This window comes from Thalassophryne amazonica, chromosome 23 (genome assembly GCF_902500255.1).
Source record: "Thalassophryne amazonica chromosome 23, fThaAma1.1, whole genome shotgun sequence".
NCBI lineage: Eukaryota > Metazoa > Chordata > Actinopteri > Batrachoidiformes > Batrachoididae > Thalassophryne > Thalassophryne amazonica.
In genome coordinates, this window is record NC_047125.1 from 6,536,837 (window position 1) to 6,558,836 (window position 22,000).

The window sequence follows — 22,000 nt, forward strand, 5'->3', positions numbered from 1 at the left end:
TGGCAGGATTCAAGATATATGTATGTACCCTTTTGATGTCATGACTGGGAGCCCCCCTCCCCCCAAAAAACTATTCTATAATTCTGTACATTATCAATATGGATTAAATCTTTAACTGTTCCTAGTATCCCACATTTAAATGGTTGAAATGTCTTTATTCTCTTTCTCTGTAAAACTGCTGTTTCAACACTACATTCAGCAAATATCTGCATTCATGAGTGCAGCTAGCTTCTTGGCATTTCATAAAAATGTAAGCATTTTTGGATAAATGAATATTCTTGAAGAACCTTTGCACACCTTTGAATAACTTATGCAAACACTTTTGGTATATTTAACATAACATGAGAAAAAGCTAAATTTTTCATTTACAAACAAATTGACAAATCTGTAGCCCCACCCACACCTGCCACATGCATGTTTGCACCTACTGGCATTTGCATGGCGGCGCATTTGTTTGCACCATTTGCATATCCTATGCTCACCCACTGGTGGGCACACTCCCGCTAATCTGCTAACAATTATTACAGAAGCTATCTTTTTTACTAGCGGATTAGCTTTTCAGCTAACTTTGAAAACCATCAGCGGACGAATTAGCTTCACATAGAACTAAATTTAGCTCTGCTAACTTTTAGTCCGCTAACATTTTTTTTTAATCTGGTAAAGTGAGTAAAGTTTAACAGTTAAAAATGTTTGTAAATCGTACATGTTAATTCCTGTCTGGTGTGTCTTCAACAGTCAGGCCGGTGTTCTCGAGATTAGCTCCCGTAGTGTAAATCGATAGTGAGCCAAGTGTAGTTTCCGGTTCATAGATCAAAGCACTCAAGCACTGCTGTCGCAACATAGAGCCGAAAGAAGTTACACTGTGAACAAAAACAGTACGCAAGGAGCTCAAAAATCAGTATTTTCATTTATTTATTTTTCGTGCATTTGTTTTGTGTTTGTGAACGCAACACGGGTGAGCCATAGCTCCGTTAATAGTTTCAATCAATCAATCAATCAATCAATTTTATTTATATAGCGCCAAATCACAACAAACAGTTGCCCCAAGGCGCTTTATATTGTAAGGCCATACAATAATTACGTAAAAACCCCAACGTTCAAAACGACCCCCTGTGAGCAAGCACTTGGCGACAGTGGGAAGGAAAAACTCCCTTTTAAAAGGAAGAAACCTCCAGCAGAACCAGGCTCAGGGAGGGGCAGTCTTCTGCTGGGACTGGTTGGGGCTGAGGGAAAAAAGAGAAACACTCAGTGCATCATGGGAACCCCCCAGCAGTCTAAGTCTATAGCAGCGTAACTAAGGGATGGTTCAGGGTCACCTGATCCAGCCCTAACTATAAGCTTTAGCAAAAAGGAAAGTTTTAAGCCTAATCTTAAAAGTAGAGAGGGTGTCTGTCTCCCTGATCTGAATTGGGAGCTGGTTCCACAGGAGAGGAGCCTGAAAGCTGAAGGCTCTGCCTCCCATTCTACTCTTACAAACCCTAGGAACTACAAGTAAGCCTGCAGTCTGAGAGCGAAGCGCTCTATTGGGGTGATATGGTACTATGAGGTCCCTAAGATAAGATGGGACCTGATTATTCAAAACCTTATAAGTAAGAAGAAGAATTTTAAATTCTATTCTAGAATTAACAGGGAGCCAATGAAGAGAGGCCAATATGGGTGAGATATGCTCTCTCCTTCTAGTCCCCATCAGTACTCTAGCTGCAGCATTTTGAATTAACTGAAGGCTTTTCAGGGACCTTTTAGTACAACCTGATAATAATGAATTACAATAGTCCAGCCTAGAGGAAATAAATGCATGAATTAGTTTTTCAGCATCACTCTGAGACAGGACTTTTCTAATTTTAGAGATATTGCGTAAATGCAAAAAAGCAGTCCTACATATTTGTTTAATATGCGCTTTGAATGACATATCCTGATCAAAAACGACTCCAAGATTTCTCACAGTATTACTAGAGGTCAGGGTAATGCCATCCAGAGTAAGGATCTGGTTAGACACCATGTTTCTAAGATTTGTGGGGCCAAGTACAATAACTTCAGTTTTATCTGAGTTTAAAAGCAGGAAATTAGAGGTCATCCATGTCTTTATGTCTGTAAGACAATCCTGCAGTTTAGCTAATTGGTGTGTGTCCTCTGGCTTCATGGATAGATAAAGCTGGGTATCATCTGCGTAACAATGAAAATTTAAGCAATGCCGTCTAATAATACTGCCTAAGGGAAGCATGTATAAAGTGAATAAAATTGGTCCTAGCACAGAACCTTGTGGAACTCCATAATTAACCTTAGTCTGTGAAGAAGATTCCCCATTTACATGAACAAATTGTAATCTATTAGATAAATATGATTCAAACCACCGCAGCGCAGTGCCTTTAATACCTATGGCATGCTCTAATCTCTGTAATAAAATTTTATGGTCAACAGTATCAAAAGCAGCACTGAGGTCTAACAGAACAAGCACAGAGATGAGTCCACTGTCTGAGGCCATAAGAAGATCATTTGTAACCTTCACTAATGCTGTTTCTGTACTATGATGAATTCTAAAACCTGACTGAAACTCTTCAAATAGACCATTCCTCTGGAGATGATCAGTTAGCTGTTTTACAACTACCCTTTCAAGAATTTTTGAGAGACAAAAATCCAGGCCGATGTGGGACCAGGGGCGATGAGGCACAGGCAGCGGCTGAAGCAGTCCCGATGCCCTGCGGTGGTCAGCCTTGCCCCTGGCGCAGGTGGTGCAGGCCTGGATATAATCCCGGACGTCGGCCTCCAGGGACGCCCACCAGAAGCGCTGCCGGACAACTGCCACGGTCCTACGCACCCCTGGATGACAGGAGAACTTGGAGCAGTGACAGAAGTCCAGGACTGCAGCCCTGGCCTCTGGTGGGACGTAAAGTTTGTTCTTCGGCCCAGTTCCGGGATCCGGGCTCCGTGCCAGGGCCTCCCGGACGGTTTTCTCTACGTCCCAGGTGAGGGTGGCCACGATAGCGGACTCCGGGATGATAGGTTCCGGTGGATCCAACAACTCCGTTTTGACTTCGTCTTCATGCACCCGGGACAAGGCATCCGATCTCTGGTTTTTGGTCCCGGGGCGGTAGGTGATCCGGAAGTCAAAACGGCCGAAGAACAGTGACCAGCGGGCTTGCCTGGGGTTCAGCCGCTTGGCGGTCCTGATATACTCCAGGTTCCGGTGGTCAGTGAAAACCGTGAATGGCATGGACGTTCCCTCCAACAGATGTCTCCACTCTTCAAGAGCCTCTTTCACCGCAAGGAGTTCTCGATTGCCGACATCATAGTTCCGTTCAGCCGGGGTCAACCTGCGTGAAAAGTAGGCACACGGGTGAAGTACCTTATCGGTCTCTCCGCTCTGGGACAGCACGGCTCCTATCCCTGAGTCAGAGGCGTCCACTTCAACCATGAACTGGCGGCTAGGGTCGGGCTGCACCAAAACTGGCGCAGTAGAGAACCGTCATTTCAACTCCTTGAACGCGGCTTCGCACCAATCCGACCAGGTGAAGGGGACTTTTGGAGAGGTCAGGGCTGTCAGGGGGCTAACTACCTGACTGTAGCCCTTAATGAACCTCCTATAGAAATTAGCGAAGCCGAGGAACTGTTGCAGCTTCCTACGGCTTGTTGGTTGGGCCCAATCTCTCACCGCCGCAACCTTGGCCGGATCAGGGGCGACGGAGTTAGAGGAGATGATAAACCCCAGGAAGGACAAAGACGTGCGGTGAAACTCACACTTCTCGCCCTTCACAAACAGTCGGTTCTCTAACAACCGCTGCAGGACCTGATGTACATGCTGGACATGGGTCTCAGGATCCGGAGAAAAGATGAGAATATCGTCCAGATATACGAAGACAAATTGGTGCAGGAAATCCCGCAAGACGTCGTTAACCAAGGCTTGGAACGTCGCGGGGGCGTTGGTGAGGCCGAACGGCATGACCAGGTACTCAAAGTGACCTAATGGGGTGTTAAATGCTGTCTTCCATTCGTCTCCCTTCCGGATCCGAACCAGGTGATACGCATTTCTAAGATCCAGCTTAGTAAAGATTTTGGCTCCATGCAGGGGGGTGAACACGGAATCTAACAATGGCAACGGGTATCAGTTGCGAACCGTAATCTCATTCAGCCCCCTGTAATCAATACATGGACGAAGTCCGCCATCTTTCTTGCCCACAAGAAAGAAACCTGCCCCCATCGGGGAGGTGGAGTTCCGGATCAGCCCGGCAGCTAATGAGTCCCGGATGTAGGTCTCCATTGATTCGCGCTCAGGTCGTGAGAGGTTGTACAGCCTGCTGGACGGGAACTCAGCGCCTGGAACCAAATCAATGGCACAATCGTACGGACGGTGCGGGGGAAGGGTGAGTGCCAGATCCTTACTGAAGACGTCAGCAAGATCGTGGTACTCAACCGGCACTGCCGTCAGATTGGGAGGGACTTTGACCTCCTCCTTAGCCTGTGAACCGGGAGGAACCGAGGATCCTAAACACCCCCGATGGCAGGTTTCGCTCCACTGAACCACCACCCCAGACGGCCAATCAATCCGGGGATTGTGCTTCAACATCCATGGGATGCCCAAAATCACGCGGGAGGTAGAAGGAGTTACAAAAAACTCAATCTCCTCCCGGTGGTTTCCAGACACCACCAGAGTTACTGGTGGTGTCTTGTGTGTGAGTAAAGGGAGGAGGGTGCCATCTAGTGCCCGCACCTGCAACGCCGAAGGAAGCGCCACCAGAGGGAGCCCTACCTCCCTTGCCCATCTGCTGTCTAGCAGATTCCCTTCTGACCCCGTGTCCACCAGTGCTCAGGCTTGAAGGGTTAAATCCCCGCTCAGGATTGTGACTGGGAGTCGTGTGGCAATTTGTGTGTGTCTCACTTGAATGTTTTGACCCCCCCTTAGCCCAGTCTCTAAGGGCGAGTGTTGTCGTTTTGGCCGTTTGGGGCAGTTTCTCTGTGTGTGCTCAGTTGAGCTGCAGAGAAAACACTCTCCACGGATCAGCCTCCCCATTTTGGCCCTGTGCGTTTCCCTAACAACGTCAGCAGGGGGAGCTGTTGCCCCACAAAGCGCTGCGGCTGTGAAGCGTGGGGAGGGCGGCCCCTTTTCGAACCCGGAAGGGAGAGGGGCGGCGCGTATCCGGTCACGTCCTTCGCCTTGCTCCCGACGGCGTTCCTCCAACCGATTGTCTAACCGTATAATGAGATCGATAAGCCCATCTAAATCCCACGGTTCCTCCTTAGCTACCAGCTGCTCCTTCAGAACCAACGACAGACCGTTTATGAAGGCGGCGCGGAGCGCAACGTTATTCCAGCCGGACCTCGCAGCCGCGATGCGGAAGTTGACTGCATAAGCGGCTGCGCTCTCGCATCCCTGTCTCATTGACAGCAGCACGGTTGACGCGGTCTCTCCTCTGTTAGGGTGATCAAACACTGTTCTGAACTCCCCCACAAACCCAGTGTATGCTGATAACAACCGTGAGTTCTGTTCCCAGAGCGCCGTAGCCCAGGCGCGTGCTTTACCCCGAAGCAGAGCAATCACATAAGCTATTTTACTAGCATCTGACGCGTACGTGACGGGACGTTGTGCGAAGACGAGCGAACACTGCGTAAGAAAATCCGTGCACGTCTCCACACAACCTCCGTACGGCTCAGAAGGGCTTATGTATGCTTCAGGGGATGGTGGGAGGGGTTGTTGAACCACCACTGGAACGTTTATATCCTGCACAGGGTCGGCAGGAGGATGAGCTGCAGCAGCGCCCTGAGCGCTCGCCGCCATCTGTGCGGAGAGAGCCTCCACACTGCGGTTCAGGAGGATGTTTTGCTCAGTCATTTGATCCAACCGAGCCGTAAAGGCGGTGAGAATGTGCTGCAGCTCACCAATCACGTCTCCTGCAGACGCCTGCGCTCCCTGCTCTCCCATTGGTCGTTCAACAGCCGGGTGACGCCCCTCGGAGTCCATGACGCTGGCCGAGATATCCTGTTGGGAAAGTGTAGGAACACGGACCCACAACAGGGGGCGCAAATGAACGGACAATGGAGGAAGTCAAATAACAACACTTTACTGTTGTGAATAAGCACAACAAACACAACAGATTACAACAATAGACAAAGAAGTCAATTCACAAAATGTGTCACGTGGGCAGGCTCGAAGATAAGAGACGTCTGTCCAAAGCAGAACCGGAACCACACGATTTCCTCCGCCACAGAACCCCGGGAATACTGGAGCCGCCAAGTCCCGAACTCCCAGGTGGCCACTGCCTCCGCGTGTCGGATCTGGTACTGCTGGCGAGGAACAAAAACAGTTAAATGTGGGTGCGTTTGCACCCAGCAACCCGTATGGCGGGAAAACCACCTCCACCTCTCGTCGGAAGAATGTCTGCTATTTAACGCACAAAAGTAACAAAGTGCTAATGTCAAAAAGACAACACAGTCGGCTGAGTACTGTACCTCCTAGGTAGAGCGATATCTCGGCAAAGAGGTGGAGATGTCGTCTTGCTGATATACCACTGCTGATCAGATGATTGGTGACAGCTGTCGTAGGCGATAAGTGACAGCTGTCACCCTGGCTGCTCCTGTGAGGCGGCAGCGCCCTCTGGTGCCTGGAGCCCGCACTCCAGACAGGGCGCCCTCTGGTGGTGGTGGGCCAGCAGTACCTCCTCTTCAGCGGCCCACACAACACATATTGGCCTCTCTTCATTGGCTTCCTGTGAATTCTAGAATAGAATTTAAAATTCTTCTTCTTACTTATAAGGTTTTGAATAATCAGGTCCCATCTTATCTTAGGGACCTCATAGTACCATATCACCCCATTAGAGCACTTCGCTCTCAGACTGCAGGCTTACTTGTAGTTCCTAGGGTTTGTAAGAGTAGAATGGGAGGCAGAGCCTTCAGCTTTCAGGCTCCTCTCCTCTGGAACCAGCTCCCAATTCAGATCAGGGAGACAGACACCCTCTCTACTTTTAAGATTAGGCTTAAAACTTTCCTTTTTGCTAAAGCTTATAGTTAGGGCTGGATCAGGTGACCCTGAACCATCCCTTAGTTATGCTGCTATAGACGTAGACTGCTGGGGGGTTCCCATGATGCACTGAGTGTTTCTTTCTCTTTTTGCTCTGTATGCACCACTCTGCATTTAATCATTAGTGATTGATCTCTTCTCCCCTCCACAGCATGTCTTTTTCCTGGTTCTCTCCCTCAGCCCCAACCAGTCCCAGCAGAAGACTGCCCCTCCCTGAGCCTGGTTCTGCTGGAGGTTTCTTCCTGTTAAAAGGGAGTTTTTGCTTCCCACTGTCGCCAAGTGCTTGCTCACAAGGGGTCGTTTTGACCGTTGGGGTTTTTACGTAATTATTGTATGGCCTTGCCTTACAATATAAAGCGCCTTGGGGCAACTGTTTGTTGTGATTTGGCGCTATATAAATAAAATTGATTGATTGATTGGGGAAAAACGAAAAGAAATGTGAACGGGTTGGCGGTGTACACGGGGCTTCTGTTTAGAACTACGCTTCCTCCTCACAGTCACCCAGTTTATAAATATATAATATAGAGATAATCTGTGACTTCTAATACTGCGATTTACTGTGTTTGGGGTTTTATTTATTTATTTTTCGTGCATTCATTTTGTGTTTGTGAGCCCCTGCAGCGCTTAAACTCAAAACTGGTGTATCAGTAGCCGACTTATCAGTGGCCGCGACTGATTCAACACTAAAAGTTAACAGTTAGCTGTAATGTCCGCTAAAATTTTTAGCGGTTTATCAGTTTAGCATTATAAAAGTTAACTTTTCAGTTAGCGGATTAATAGTTATCAAAGCTAACTTTTCGGTTAAAAAACAGCTAACAGCTAGCACATACTAATTTGCTCCCGTGGCACACTTGATTGCCCAAACCGCGCACTCAGTTGCTCCAGCTATGCATTCAGCTCTGCTTGCCACGCGTTTCTACTCTTTGAAAACGTACTGGGTGCCTAACATTTGTACATTTTGCCGAAAGCCTTACATTAAAAAGGACAATAATGGGAAAAAAAAAAACTGGCTCTGGCTTAGAGGAGAATCTAACCAGTTATTGTTCCTTTTCCAAATTGTAAGATTGTGACCTATAATTATTGTTATTGATGTTGCTGGCTGCCATTGAACAAAGTAGTAGCATTCTGAGCCTTAATAATGGCTCTCCAGGTCCATTTCAGACCTTCATTTCCTTTTGGTGTAATCTTTTCTATCAGGGATCAAACACATATGACTCACTCAGTACTTTCTCAACAGTCACATATTCATTTTTTAAGATTTTCCTGCCATTGATCTCATCTCTGATATACTGACTATCTGATTCCCGCCCCACCGTCCTCTGGATCAAAGAAATTTTGCGTCTTGATGAGCCTCAGAAAATACAGTGAGGGAAATGCACAATGCCAGGGATCAACAGTAACTTAAAATCAGAGCAATAACCCCTTTGAGGTTGCAGCAAATAGAGTTTATATAATAAATTCAATCTCCTTTTCTTGTAACCTTAACAAGGCTCTGTTTTCCCCACAGATGGCCTGGTTCATCTCTTTCCTGGATGACTGGAAATCTTCAGCAACAAAGCGGTCCAACATTTTGAGCAACTGCAACTCTTTTGGTTTTAGGTCCAAAGTATTTTGGTCATCAGTCTTTATACAGATGTATAACCATCTATCATCAGCATAATTATGAAAATAATGTCACTGTGGTGCCCATTTGTGTAGAAGTTGGGCTACCAATGGGCAGATCTGGGATTGATTCCCGTCATTCTGTGCCCACATGGACAAGACGCTTCATCTGCATTGTGTCTCATTTCACCCAACTGACATCCACCAATCCAGCTCCAGATCACCTCCAAAAATATAGTGGAGTCTTCCATGCCCTAATATCTATCTGTGGTGCAAATTTGGTGACAATTCATGAAGTAGTTTTGACGTAATCCTTCAAAGCATATATAAAGTGAGATCTTGATCCAGAATCTGGATCCAGATCCAGATCACCTCCAAAATTTAATGGAGTCTTCCATGGCCTAATACACTCAACAAAAATATAAACGCAACACTTTTGGTTTTGCTCCCATTTTGTATGAGATGAACTCAAAGATCTAAAACTTTTTCCACATACACAATATCACCATTTCCCTCAAATATTGTTCACAAACCAGTCTAAAATCTGTGACAGTGAGCACTTCTCCTTTGCTGAGATAATCCATCCCACCTCAAGGTGTGCCATATCAAGATGCTGATTAGACACCATGATTAGTGCACATGTGTGCCTTAGACTGCCCACAATAAAAGGCCACTCTGAAGGTGCAGTTTTGTTTTATTGGGGGGGATACCAGTCAGTATCTGGTGTGACCACCATTTGCCTCATGCAGTGCAACACATCTACTTCGCACAGAGTTGATCAGGTTGTCAATTTGGCCTGTGGAAATGTTGGTCCACTCCTCTTCAATGGCTGTGCGAAGTTGCTGGATATTGGCAGGAACGGTACACGCTGTCGTATACGCCCGTCCAGAGCATCCCAAACATGCTCAATGGGTGACATGTCCGGTGAGTATGCCGGCCATGCAAGAACTGGGACATTTTCAGCTTCCAAGAATTGTGGTACAGATCCTTGCAACATGGGGCGTGCATTATCCTGCTGCAACATGAGGTGATGTTCTTGGATGTATGGCACAACAATGGGCCTCAGGATCTCGTCACGGTATCTCTGTGCATTCAAAATGCCATCAATAAAATGCACCTGTGTTCTTCGTCCATAACAGACGCTTGCCCATACCATAACCCCACCGCCACCATGGGCCACTCGATCCACAACATTGAAATCAGAAACCGCTCACCCACACACACGCTGTCTGCCATCTGCCCTGGACAGTGTGAACCAGGATTATCATGAAGAGAACACCTCTCCAACGTGCCAAACGCCAGCGAATGTGAGCATTTGCCCAACTCAAGTCGGTTACGACGACGAACTGGAGTCAGGTCGAGACCCCGATGAGGACGACGAGCATGCAGATGAGCTTCCCTGAGACGGTTTCTGACAGTTTGTGCAGAAATTCTTTGGTTATGCAAACCGATTGTTTCAGCAGCTGTCTGAGTGGCTGGTCTCATACGATCTTGGAGGTGAACATGCTGGATGTGGAGGTCCTGGGCTGGTGTGGTTACACGTGGTCTGCGGTTGTGAGGCTGGTTGGATGTACTGCCAAATTCTCTGAAACGCCTTTGGAGACGGCTTATGGTAGAGACATGAACATTCAATACACGAGCAACAGCTCTGGTTGACATTCCTGCTGTCAGCATGCCAATTGCACGCTCCCTCAAATCTTGCAACATCTGTGGCATTGTGCTGTGTGATAAAACTGCACCTTTCAGAGTGGCCTTTTATTGTGGACAGTCTAAGGCACACCTGTGCACTAATCATGGTGTCTAATCAGCATCTTGGTATGGCACACCTGTGAGGTGGGATGGATTATCTCAGCAAAGGAGAAGTTCTCACTATCACAGATTTAGACTGGTTTGTGAACAATATTTGAGGGAAATGGTGATATTGTGTATGTGGAAAAAAGTTTTAGATCTTTGAGTTCATCTCATACAAAATGGGAGCAAAACCAAAAGTGTTGCGTTTATATTTTTGTTGAGTGTATCTGAAAATATCACCAAAATCTGTGCAGTAGTTTTTGACGTAATCCTGCTAACAGTAACCCCTCAAAGCCTATATGAAGTGAAACTTGATCCAGAATCAGGATGTGGATCACCTCAAAAATTTAAAGGCTCCTTTACACATAACATGAAGTTGCACGGTAGGGCCACACATCGCACCCAATGGCCATTCGTGTTGCACGGGAGACACGCACGTCACACCTGATGGCCGTTCGCGTTGCAACACACAATGCACCCGATGGCCATTTGTGTTGCTCGGTAGGGCCACACATCGCACCCAATGGCCATTCGTGTTGCACAGGAGACACACACGTTGCACCTGATGGCCGTTCGCGTTCCTCGAGGGGGAGACATGATACACCCAACCCCCATTTGGAACAGGGACTGGTGTTGCTGCCCATTGTGGTATGTCGCCCGGTCCTGTTTTCCCGTGATGCTTTTCTGTCTCTAAGACTGAGATAATTCTAATTAATAAATATTTATTAAATATAATAAATTATATTTAATGAACATTAAGTTTCTCAGGCTGTATGATAAGTTTAATGGTACTATTACTTGAATTGTTCAAAATTAGGTTATTGTTTCTCTTTGTGTAAATAAAAAAAAAACTGAACAGGTGAGGTGGGAAGAGCTAAATTAGGCCAATAAATGAAGAAACAAAAATAGACCTTTAGTTTCTGATGTAGAGTTTTGCAGTGTTGAGAACTCAGCCACATGGGGTGTGCAGCCAGTACATTCTGAGTGCCGGTCCCAAGCCCGGATAAATGAGGAGGGTTGCGTCAGGAAGGGCATCCAGCGTAAAACAAGCCAACCCAACTATGCAGACTCAGAATCGAATTCCCATACCGGATCGGTCGTGGCCCGGGTTAACAATGTCCGCCACCGGTGCTATTGCCCAACAGGGTGCCGGTGGAAATTGGGCTACTGCTGGGCGAAGACGACGAAGAAGAGGAAAACATTGCCACGAACAGCGGGAGAAGAAGAAAACTAGAAGGGTGGAAATGAGAGTGGGGACTTTGAATGTTGGTAGTATGACTGGTAAAGGGAGAGAGCTGGCTGATATGATGGAGAGGAGAAAGGTAGACATATTGTGTGTGCAAGAGACCAAGTGGAGGGGAAGTAAGAGCAGGAGCATCGGCGGTGGGTACAAGTTGTTGTACCATGGTGAGGACAGGAAGAGAAATGGTGTTGGGGTCATTTTAAAAGGAAGAGTATGTTAAAAGTGTGTTGGAGGTTAAGCGAGTGTCTGACAGGGTGATGAGTGTGAAGTTGGAAATTGAAGGGGTGATGATGAATATCATCAGTGCATATGCCCCACAGGTAGGTTGTGAGGTGAAGGAGAAAGAAGATTTCTGGAGTGTGTTAGATGAGGTGGTGGAGAGTGTCCCCAAGCATGAAAGAGTGGAGATAGGAGCAGACTTCAATGGGCATGTTGGTGAAGGGAACAGAGGTGATGAGGAAGTAATGGGTAGATATGGTATCAAGGATAGGAATGGGGAAGGACAGATGGTAGTTGATTTTGCAAAAAGGATGGAAATGGTTGTGGTGAATACCTACTTTAAGAAAAGGGAGGAGCACAGGGTAACATATAAGAGTGGAGGAAGGTGCACACAGATGGACTACATTCTTTATAGGAGATGCAAGCTAAAAGAAATCACAGACTGTAAGGTGGTATCAGGAGAGAGTGTCACTAGACAGCATAGGATGGTTGTTTGTAGGATGACTTTAGAGGTAAAGAAGAAGAAGAGAGTGAGAGCTCAAAAAAGGATCAGATGGTGGAAGCTGAAGGAGGAAGACTGTTGTGTGAAATTTAGCGAGCAGGTGAGAGAAGCACTAGTTGGAGGGGAAGCAATTTTGGACAACTGGAAAAGTACTGCAGATGTGGTGAGGGAGACAGCTAGGGCAGTACTGGGTATGACATGTGGACAGTGGAAGGAAGACAAGGAGACTTGGTGGTGGAATGAAGAGGTCCAGGAAAGCATAAGGAGAAAGATGTTGGCAAAAACGTTTTGCGATAGTCGGAGAGATGAAGAAAGTAGACAGGAGTACAAGGAGATGCGGCGTAAGGCGAGAAGTGGCAAAAGCAAAGGAAAAGGCATATTGCGAGCTGTACAAGAAGTTGAATAGTAAAGAAGGAGAAAAGGACTTGTACTGATTGGCCAGACAAAGGGACAGAGCTGGAAAGGATGTGCAGCAGGTTAGGGTGGTAAAAGATGCACATGGTAATGTGCTGACAAGTGAGGAGTGTGTGCTGAGAAGGTGGAGGGAATATTTTGAAGAGTTGATGAATAAAGAAAATGAGCGAGAGAAAAGGCTGGATGATGTGGTGAGAGTAAATCAGGAAGTAAAAGAGATTAGCAAGGAAGAAGTGAGGGCTGCTATGAAGAGGATGAAAAGTGGAAAGGCAGTTGGTCCAGATGACATTCCAATGGAGGCATGGAAATGTCTAGGAGAGATGGCAGTAGAGTTTCTAACCAGATTGTTTAATAAAATCTTGGAAAGTGAGAGGATGCCTGAGGAGTGCAGACGAAGTGTGCTGGTTCCTATTTTCAAGAACAAGGGTGATGTGCAGAGCTGCAGTAACTACAGAGGCAGCCACAGCATGAAGTTATGGGAAAGAGTAGTAGAAGCTAGGCTTAGAAAACAGGTGAAGATCTGTGAGCAGCAATATGGTTTCATGCCGAGAAAGAGCACTACAGATGCAATGTTTGCTCTGAGAATACTGTTGGAAAAGTACAGAGAAGGACAGAAAGAGTTACATTGTGTGTTTGTGGACTTAGAAAAAGCTTATGATAGGGTGCCAAGAGAAGAGTTGTGGTATTGTATGAGGAAGTCTGGAGTGGCAGAGAAGTATGTTAGGGTAGTGCAGGACATGTACAAGAATAGTGTGACAGTGGTGAGATGCGCAGTCGGAATGACAGACTCATTCAAGGTGGAGGTGGGATTACACCAAGGATCAGCTCTGAGTCCTTTCTTGTTTGCAGTGGTGATGGACAAGTTGACAGATGAGATCAGACAGGAGTCCCCATGGACTATGATGTTTGCAGATGACATTGTGATATGTGGTGAGAGTATAGAGCAAGTTGAGTCTAGTCTGGAGAAGTGGAGATATGCTTTGGAGAGAAGGGGAATGAAAGTCAGTAGAAGCAAGACTGAGTACATGTGTGTGAATGAGAGGGAGCCCAGTGGAATAGTGCAGTTACAAGGAGTAGAAGTGGTGAAAGTAGATGAGTTTAAATATTTGGGGTCAACTGTTCAAAATAATGGAGAGTGTGGTAGAGAGGTGAAGAAGAGAGTGCAGGCAGGGTGGAGTGGGTGGAGAAAGGTGGCAGGAGTGATTTCTGACCGAAGAATATCAGCAAGAGTGAAGGAGAAAGTTTACAAAACAGTAGTGAGACCAGCTATGTTGTATGGTTTAGAGACGGTGGCACTAACAAAAAGACAGGAGGCGGAGCTAGAGGTGGCAGAGCTGAAGATGTTGAGATTCTTTTTGGGAGTGACAAGAATGGACAAGATTAGGAATGAACATATCAGAGGGACAGCTCAGGTGGGACGGTTTGGAGACAAAGTCAGAGAGGCGAGATTGAGATGGTTTGGACATGTGCAGAGGAGGGACCCAGAGTATATAGGGAGAAGGATGCTGAGGATGGAGCCACCAGGCAGGAGGAGAAGAGGGAGACCAAAGAGGAGGTTCATGGATGTGCTGAGGGAGAACATGCAGGTGGTTGGTGTGACAGAGGAAGATACAGAGGACAGGGTGAGATGGAAACAATTGATCTGCTGTGGCGACCCCTAACGGGAACAGCCGAAAGACAAAGATGTTTTGCAGTGTTGAGGCTCAGAAAGATGAAACTTATTCAGATTAACATTTGTTCTGCGAGCACGGCCATGGTTTCACGAGAAAGAAAACCCTAATTTTTTGAAACATCGGATTTGGAAAGCACCACATTATTTCACACAAACAGTAAGTCAGTGTATCAGATCATCAGGACCCAAGGTGTCAATAATTCCCACGATCTGTTTCAAGAATAAATGAAACAGAAGATTAACGCCTGACCTTTCCAGTCACAGCTTAATGACTTTAACCAGTAATACATTTTGCTAGCTGTTGTAACTCTCTTGAGGCAATTCCAATTCGTTTGAAAATTTAACTGTTTAAACTGTGTGAGATGTTGAATGAATGTGACAGAGGTGAAAATGTTCCAACGTCCCCTTCAACCCCAAATGGAACAAAAGATGTAACACCAGTTAGCGCAAACTGCAATGCACATCAACTAAATGCTAACAAAAGCTCTGCCTTGAAAATATTAAAGTGTTTGTGTCGAGTAACTAACTGTTTATGGCAAACAGGCATTTGCTGGAAATTGCTCTAATTTTTGAAGGATCTGCTGTTTAAAATGCCCTGAGCAGCAAGTCACTTCAACCTAGCAAGCTAATTGCTAGCATTAGGAAAAGATTTTTTTTTTTTTTTTTTACAACCCGTTAAGAAGGAATGAGTGAATTAAGCAACTGCCCTATGTTACAAAACTATACTTTACCCTCAAAAAAGCTATGAAATAACATGACCAGTCTAGTTTGTAACGTTAACAACCTCTGAATATCGCTAGCTTGTTTTTTAATGTATTTATGTAACATACAGGTTTAACTGTGCATCAGTTTTTGCCAGTGACCAATCTGTCTGGTTGCCCTTTTTTTGTTTGCGATGGCTACTGTCAGTTTAGTAGGATTTGGCATTTTATAAATAAACCTATTGAAATGAAGCTTCACCACGATATTGTGACTAACAGAGCAAGTCAAAATTTGAATTACCCAGTTTCTCCTGACTACAGAACACTAGAACTCATTCTGAGTGACCATGGGTGTCCTGGTGGCTTCCCTCACTATTGTATTTCTTCCACGGTCAGTGTTTGAAAGCTGCTGCCTCTATGTTTTCATGACTGATGTACACCCATCATGTACACCCATGATGTACATCCATCCCCAGTGGTCTAAACTGGCTGTAAAAGTGAAAATTTGTATTAAAAGGAAGGACCAACTCTTGATTTCCTGGTGCTACTTGTCTTACTATACAGTTGAGGGACTTGGATGCTACCCAGTGAGCTAAGGCGGTGACTGGATGTCTTTGGTACCATGTTGCCCCTTCACTCGTTTCTTGGATTCTTCAGTTCATCAGCCATCTGTGTATTCTTGCTTGGACCTTCCACAGTTGAGGTTCAAGGGATATGCGGGAACTTGATGGAGACCTGGGACCTGGTCCTAGGACCAATGCCAATGCTCCATTATCTTTTGACTACTGGATTGGGTCTAGGACTTCATTTTGGAGAAGGGGAATGGAACACTGACTTTCCATTTGCAAGATGTTTCTGGGACTGTGCTCGTTGCCGTTTGGATGCTTTTGAACCATGAGGTTGTTGCAGCCACTGGACTCTATATGTATGTAGATTCCTTAGCTGCAAGGCACCGTGATGTCACTGGCAGGTCTCTAATGCTCCAAAAATGCTTTAATGTGGAAATAACATTTTTTTTATATATTATGTAAAAGTTAGCAAGAAATAAACACTTCTGAAACTGAAAATGCTGCTTTTATAAACTGATAACACCTCTGGAGTGATTTACAAGACATCTCTCGGACGTCAGCGTGCACACCAACTTCTGCTCTTGTCAAAAGCTCATGTATGCGTACACGCACGCCTTCCTACAGATGTAAATAAAATATTTATGACTGAGCTTATTTTGCAACATAAATATAAACATACAGAGGTGAATGTATGAAACACGCATAACACAAAGCATTAACGCTTCTTTAAGCATTATATATATATATACTCAACAAAAATATAAATGCAACACTTTTGGTTTTGCTCCCATTTTGTATGAGATGAACTCAAAGATCTAAAACTTTTTCCACATACACAATATCACCATTTCCCTCAAATATTGTTCACAAACCAGTCTAAATCTGTGATAGTGAGCACTTCTCCTTTGCTGAGATAATCCATCCCACCTCACAGGTGTGCCATATCAAGATGCTGATTAGACACCATGATTAGTGCACAGGTGTGCCTTAGACTGCCCACAATAAAGGCCACTCTGAAAGGTGCAGTTTTATCACACAGCACAATGCCACAGATGTCGCAAGATTTGAGGGAGCGTGCAGTTGGCATGCTGACAGCAGGAATGTCAACCAGAGCTGTTGCTCGTGTATTGAATGTTCATGTCTCTACCATAAGCCGTCTCCAAAGTCGTTTCAGAGAATTTGGCAGTACATCCAACCAGCCTCACAACCGCAGACCACGTGTAACCACACCAGCCCAGGACCTCCACATCCAGCATGTTCACCTCCAAGATCGTCTGAGACCAGCCACTCGGACAGCTGCTGAAACAATCGGTTTGCATAACCAAAGAATTTCTGCACAAACTGTCAGAAACCGTCTCAGGGAAGCTCATCTGCATGCTCGTCGTTCTCATCAGGGTCTCGACCTGACTCCAGTTCGTCGTCGTAACCGACTTGAGTGGGCAAATGCTCACATTCGCTGGTGTTTGGCACGTTGGAGAGGTGTTCTCTTCACAGATGATGCGAAGGAGATGTGTTGCACTGCATGAGGCAAATGGTGGTCACACCAGATACTGGCTGGTATCCCCCCCCCAATAAAACAAAACTCCACCTTTCAGAGTGGCCTTTTATTGTGGGCAGTCTAAGGCACACCTGTGCACTAATCATGGTGTCTAATCAGCATCTTGATATGGCACACCTGTGAGGTGGGATGGATTATCTCAGCAAAGGAGAAGTGCTCACTATCACAGATTTAGACTGGTTTGTGAACAATATTTGAGGGAAATGGCGATATTGTGTTTGTGGAAAAAGTTTTAGATCTTTGAGTTCATCTCATACAAAATGGGAGCAAAACCATAAGTGTTGCGTTTATATTTTTGTTGAGTATATATATATATACACACATATATATATATATATATATATACACACATATATATATATATATATATATATATATACACACACACACATCCACGCACACGTTGCACTGGGAAACCAATTAAACTGCAAAAGAAAGACGATGCATTGCGTTATATTTTTGATAGTATGGCCAAAGCAGACGATCGCCCCAATGAGTCTGGTCTGCTTGAGGTTTCTTCCTGTAATCAAAAACAGACTAAGAGTTCTTACTTACCACTGTTGCTAGTGTGCTTGCTCAGGGGCTGGGTAAAGCTGGATTGAGACTAGTGTCCTGCCACAACCGTCGTAATCGATTAGAGCCAGACTGCTATTTATTTTGTGGGTGCCACAAAATCAATATTGAGTGTATCTGCTGAGATTATATATATATATATATATATTATATATATATATATATAAATTTTCATACAAAAAACAATTTACAATGATCTATATAAAACCCAAGGGTGTTGGGGTCCTGGCCATGCTTGGCAGCATTATAAACACCACCCTCTCCTGGAAAACCCTGTCTTACAGTCAGTGTTTTTTGTTGGTTTATTTTGGGGGGTTGCATTTTTTTTTTGGCAAAGCAAGTTTGGATATCGATATGTTGTGACAGGCTCATATCAGCTGATATTATCAGCCAATTGATATATCAGTTGGGCTCTACAATGATACAGGGACCAGGGTAGTATTTTGCTAGATTAGATTCATTGATTGATGGATATCGATTTTAACCAGTCATGACACCATGACATCATCGAATCACGCTCATTTGAGGCGACTAATTTATCATCGTAACTGCAGAAGGACACCGATCTTGAATTCAGGTATTTGTAGGAAAACTGATTTCTCGCATGTGACCCAGTCGTCAAAGGTGAGTTGAGCACTCGAAAGCTTTTTGACCAATAAAATTAGTCATTATTGAACACAATACAGCCACAAACAAAGTGTAAATGACATCATTATTTACAAATAGAAATTCTGCAGTGATTCCAAAGTTTGTGGAAAAGATTGTTGTACTAAAACTCTTCTCCGTCATGTCTAGTTTCAACCTTTTGACAAAGTGAGCACAAAATACAAGCACACATCTTACACTCTGCTCAGGTCAGTAAAATAGATCTGCGTACAAAAATATAGCGCTCGGTATAAACATCGGTGTAGTTGTCTCACGACACACACACACACACACACACACACGAGTTCTGAAAAGTATGTTTGTAAATGTAGTAAATAGCTGAGCTGCTGAGGTTTTTCAAAAATAGAATCTGGAGTTTGTGATGTAACACTGCTCTGTGAAGATAATTAATTACTGCTGTGTACTATGTGTATCGTTAGCAATACTGATAAGTAATTATGGGGGGGGGGGGTAATCTGCTGTCATAGTAACAGCACAGACTCATCACACTGGACCAGAGTTTCTCCAGTTGTGCTCAGATCACCACCGGAGGCTCCACCCACATTTGATCCCACAGTATGTGGCGTTTGACCCGAATCTCCGTCATTACTCAGATTACGGAGTAATCTGAGTAATGACGGAGTAATGACGGAGATTACTCACTGGATTAGAGTGAATCCAAACACTCTAATCCAGAGTGTTTGGATTCAGTTAAGACATGTTTAACGTGTCAGACACCACAGATGCTAACAAAGAACGTTTCTCCAAAAAAACCCAACTGAAGTCACGCCTCAGTTGGCAGCTGCAAGTCAACTGCAGGTCAGTTAAGAGTTCAGTCACAAGTCAGTCGTAGATCTGTTCCAGGTCAAACTTTTCTCACAGATCAGTCATATGTCTGTCGCAAGTCAGTGGTAGGTTTGTCGCAGGTCAAAGTTTCCTCACAGGTCAGTCATATGTCTGTCGCAGGTCAGCTGCAGATCAAAATTCCGTCACAAGTCAGTCGTAGGTTGTCGCGTTTCAGTCATAGGTTTGTCGCAGGTCAAGTTTCCTCACAGATCAGTCATATGTCTGTCGCAGGTCAGTCGTAGGTTTGTCGCAGGTCAAAGTTTCCTCACAGATCAGTCATATGTCTGTCGCAGGTCAGTCGTAGGTTTGTCGCAGGTCAAAGTTTCCTCACAGGTCAGTCATATGTCTATCGCAGGTCAAAGTTTCCTCACAGGTCAGTCATATGTCTATCGCAGGTCAAAGTTTCCTCACAGGTCAGTCATATGTCTGTCGCAGGTCAGTCGTAGGTTAAAGTTCCATCACAGGTCAGTCGTAGGTCTGTCACAAAGCAGTCATGTCTGTCGTAGGTCAATGTTCTATCGCAGGTCAGCTGCAGATCAAAATTCCGTCACAAGTCAGTCGTAGGTTTGTCGCGTTTCAGTCATATGTCTGTCGCAGGTCAAAGTTTCCTCACAGATCAGTCATATGTCTGTCGCAGGTTAGTCGTAGGTTTGTCGCAGGTCAAAGTTTCCTCACAGGTCAGTCATATGTCTGTCACAGGTCAAAGTTTCCTCACAGGTCAGTCATATGTCTGTCGCAGGTCAAAGTTTCCTCAGAGGTCAGTCGTAGGTTTGTCGCAGGTCAAAGTTTCCTCACAGATCAGTCATATGTCTGTCGCAAGTCAGTGGTAGGTTTATCGCAGGTCAAAGTTTCCTCACAGGTCAGTCATATGTCTGTCGCAAGTCAGTGGTAGGTTTATCGCAGGTCAAAGTTTCCTCACAGGTCAGTCATATGTCTGTCGCAGGTCAAAGTTTCCTCACAGATCAGTCATATGTCTGTCGCAAGTCAGTGGTAGGTTTGTCGCAGGTCAAAGTTTCCTCACAGGTCAGTCATATGTCTGTCACAGGTCAAAGTTTCCTCACAGATCAGTCATATGTCTGTCGCAAGTCAGTGGTAGGTTTGTCGCAGGTCAAAGTTTCCTCACAGGTCAGTCGTATGTCTGTCGCGAGTCAGTCGTAGGTAAAGTTCCATCACAGGTCAGTCGTAGGTCTGTCACAAGCAGTCATGTCTGTCGTAGGTCAATGTTCTATCGCAGGTCAGCTGCAGATCAAAATTCCGTCACAAGTCAAGTTGTAGGTCTGTCATAGATCAAAGTTCCATCACAGATCAGTCTTATGTCTGTCGCAAGTCAGTGGTAGGGTTAGTCACATGTCACTCATAGGCCAGTCACAGTTCAGTCGTAGGTTTGTCGCAGGTCAGTAGGTTGTAGATTAAAGTTATGCTGCAGGTCAGGTCAGATCACAGGTCCGTCATGCAGAGCTGGTTTCCACAACGTCTGCAAAAAAAAAAAAAAAACAGGAAGAGGATGTGTTTGAACTTTGGACATGAGCCAATCAGGACACAGTAAGTATTAAATAAGAGACTATAGAGACCATTCTATGGCCGAAGCAGAGGGTCACCCCTCTGAGTCTGGTCTGCTTGAGGTTTCTTCCTCAATTCATCAGAGGGAGGTTTTCCCTTACCACTGTCACCCGTGTGCTTGCTCTAGGAGTTGGTAAGGTTAGACCTTACTTGTGTGAAGCACCTTGAGGCAGCTTTGTTGTGATTTGGTGCTTTATAAAATTAAATAAATTGGAAAAATTTTAATTGACTGCAGTGAGTTATTAAGAACTAAATTCAATTAAATGAAATATGTCAATCGCTGTCCATGGTACTGAACACAGCCCCCAGCTCCTCGGGTGGGTATGCGCCCACCAGACAACAGACCTGCAGCAGGACCAGACCAGCAGAACCTCTGTCTGTCACAAATCAGTCAAAGGTCACAGGTCAGTTAAATATCTGTCACAGGTTGTCACAAGTCTGATCTTTAAAGGTCTCCCAATGCTGGTACAGCATAAATATTTGGACACCATGGTAATGGTGTTTTTGCTCTCCACCACAGAATGTTGGAGTTAAAAACAAACATGAGCTCAAGGATATGTTAAGCTTAGAGTTGATGTATGAAAATATAAGCTTTTGAAACTATAGAGCGCAACAACATGTTAAGAATTTAAATGTAAGAAGTGGAGATGTTCTGAAAGAGCACCAAAAAACACTACTCTAAAGATTTTGAGTGGAACTCCAGCCGCCGGAGGAGCTTCCATAGCGCTACTCTTCTGGGACATAAGTGGGGTGAAGGCGAAGTTGAAGAAATAAGTTAAGACTTAGTTGGTTTTCCAGTGATGGACGACTAACATCAGACAAGCTGTCAGCAGGGTAATTGTGGCAAAGTGCTATGGCGCCCTCTAGTGTAACATTTAGGAGTTCTCATCCATGTCCCATCAACAGTCACAGCGGTCCAACAAAACTTACTTTTGGCCCCATTTATGCCCAATCCAAATACCCATCCTTCGTGAAGAGGTAGGGCATTAGTAATAGGCCAAAACACAGGGACTCAAAATCTACAATCAAAAAGGGCAAAGTAGGTAGGGCAAAGAGTCTGTACTGGGCCAAAACCTACAATCAAATACAATCAAAA

At 45.1% G+C, this 22,000-nt stretch overlaps 1 long non-coding RNA gene across 2 annotated transcripts; it reads left to right on the forward strand.

The window, feature by feature from the left end:
* Positions 1-9,631: 9,631 nt before the first annotated feature.
* On the forward strand, positions 9,632-20,893 carry LOC117505087. 2 transcript variants are annotated; one of them, XR_004559026.1, is made up of 4 exons: positions 9,632-9,643; positions 19,028-19,362; positions 20,124-20,469; positions 20,590-20,893. It is a non-coding gene; the product is annotated as an uncharacterized LOC117505087 (long non-coding RNA). The 2 variants fall into 2 exon arrangements; XR_004559025.1 differs by lacking the exon at positions 9,632-9,643 and having other exon boundaries at positions 18,823-19,362.
* Positions 20,894-22,000: the final 1,107 nt, after the last annotated feature.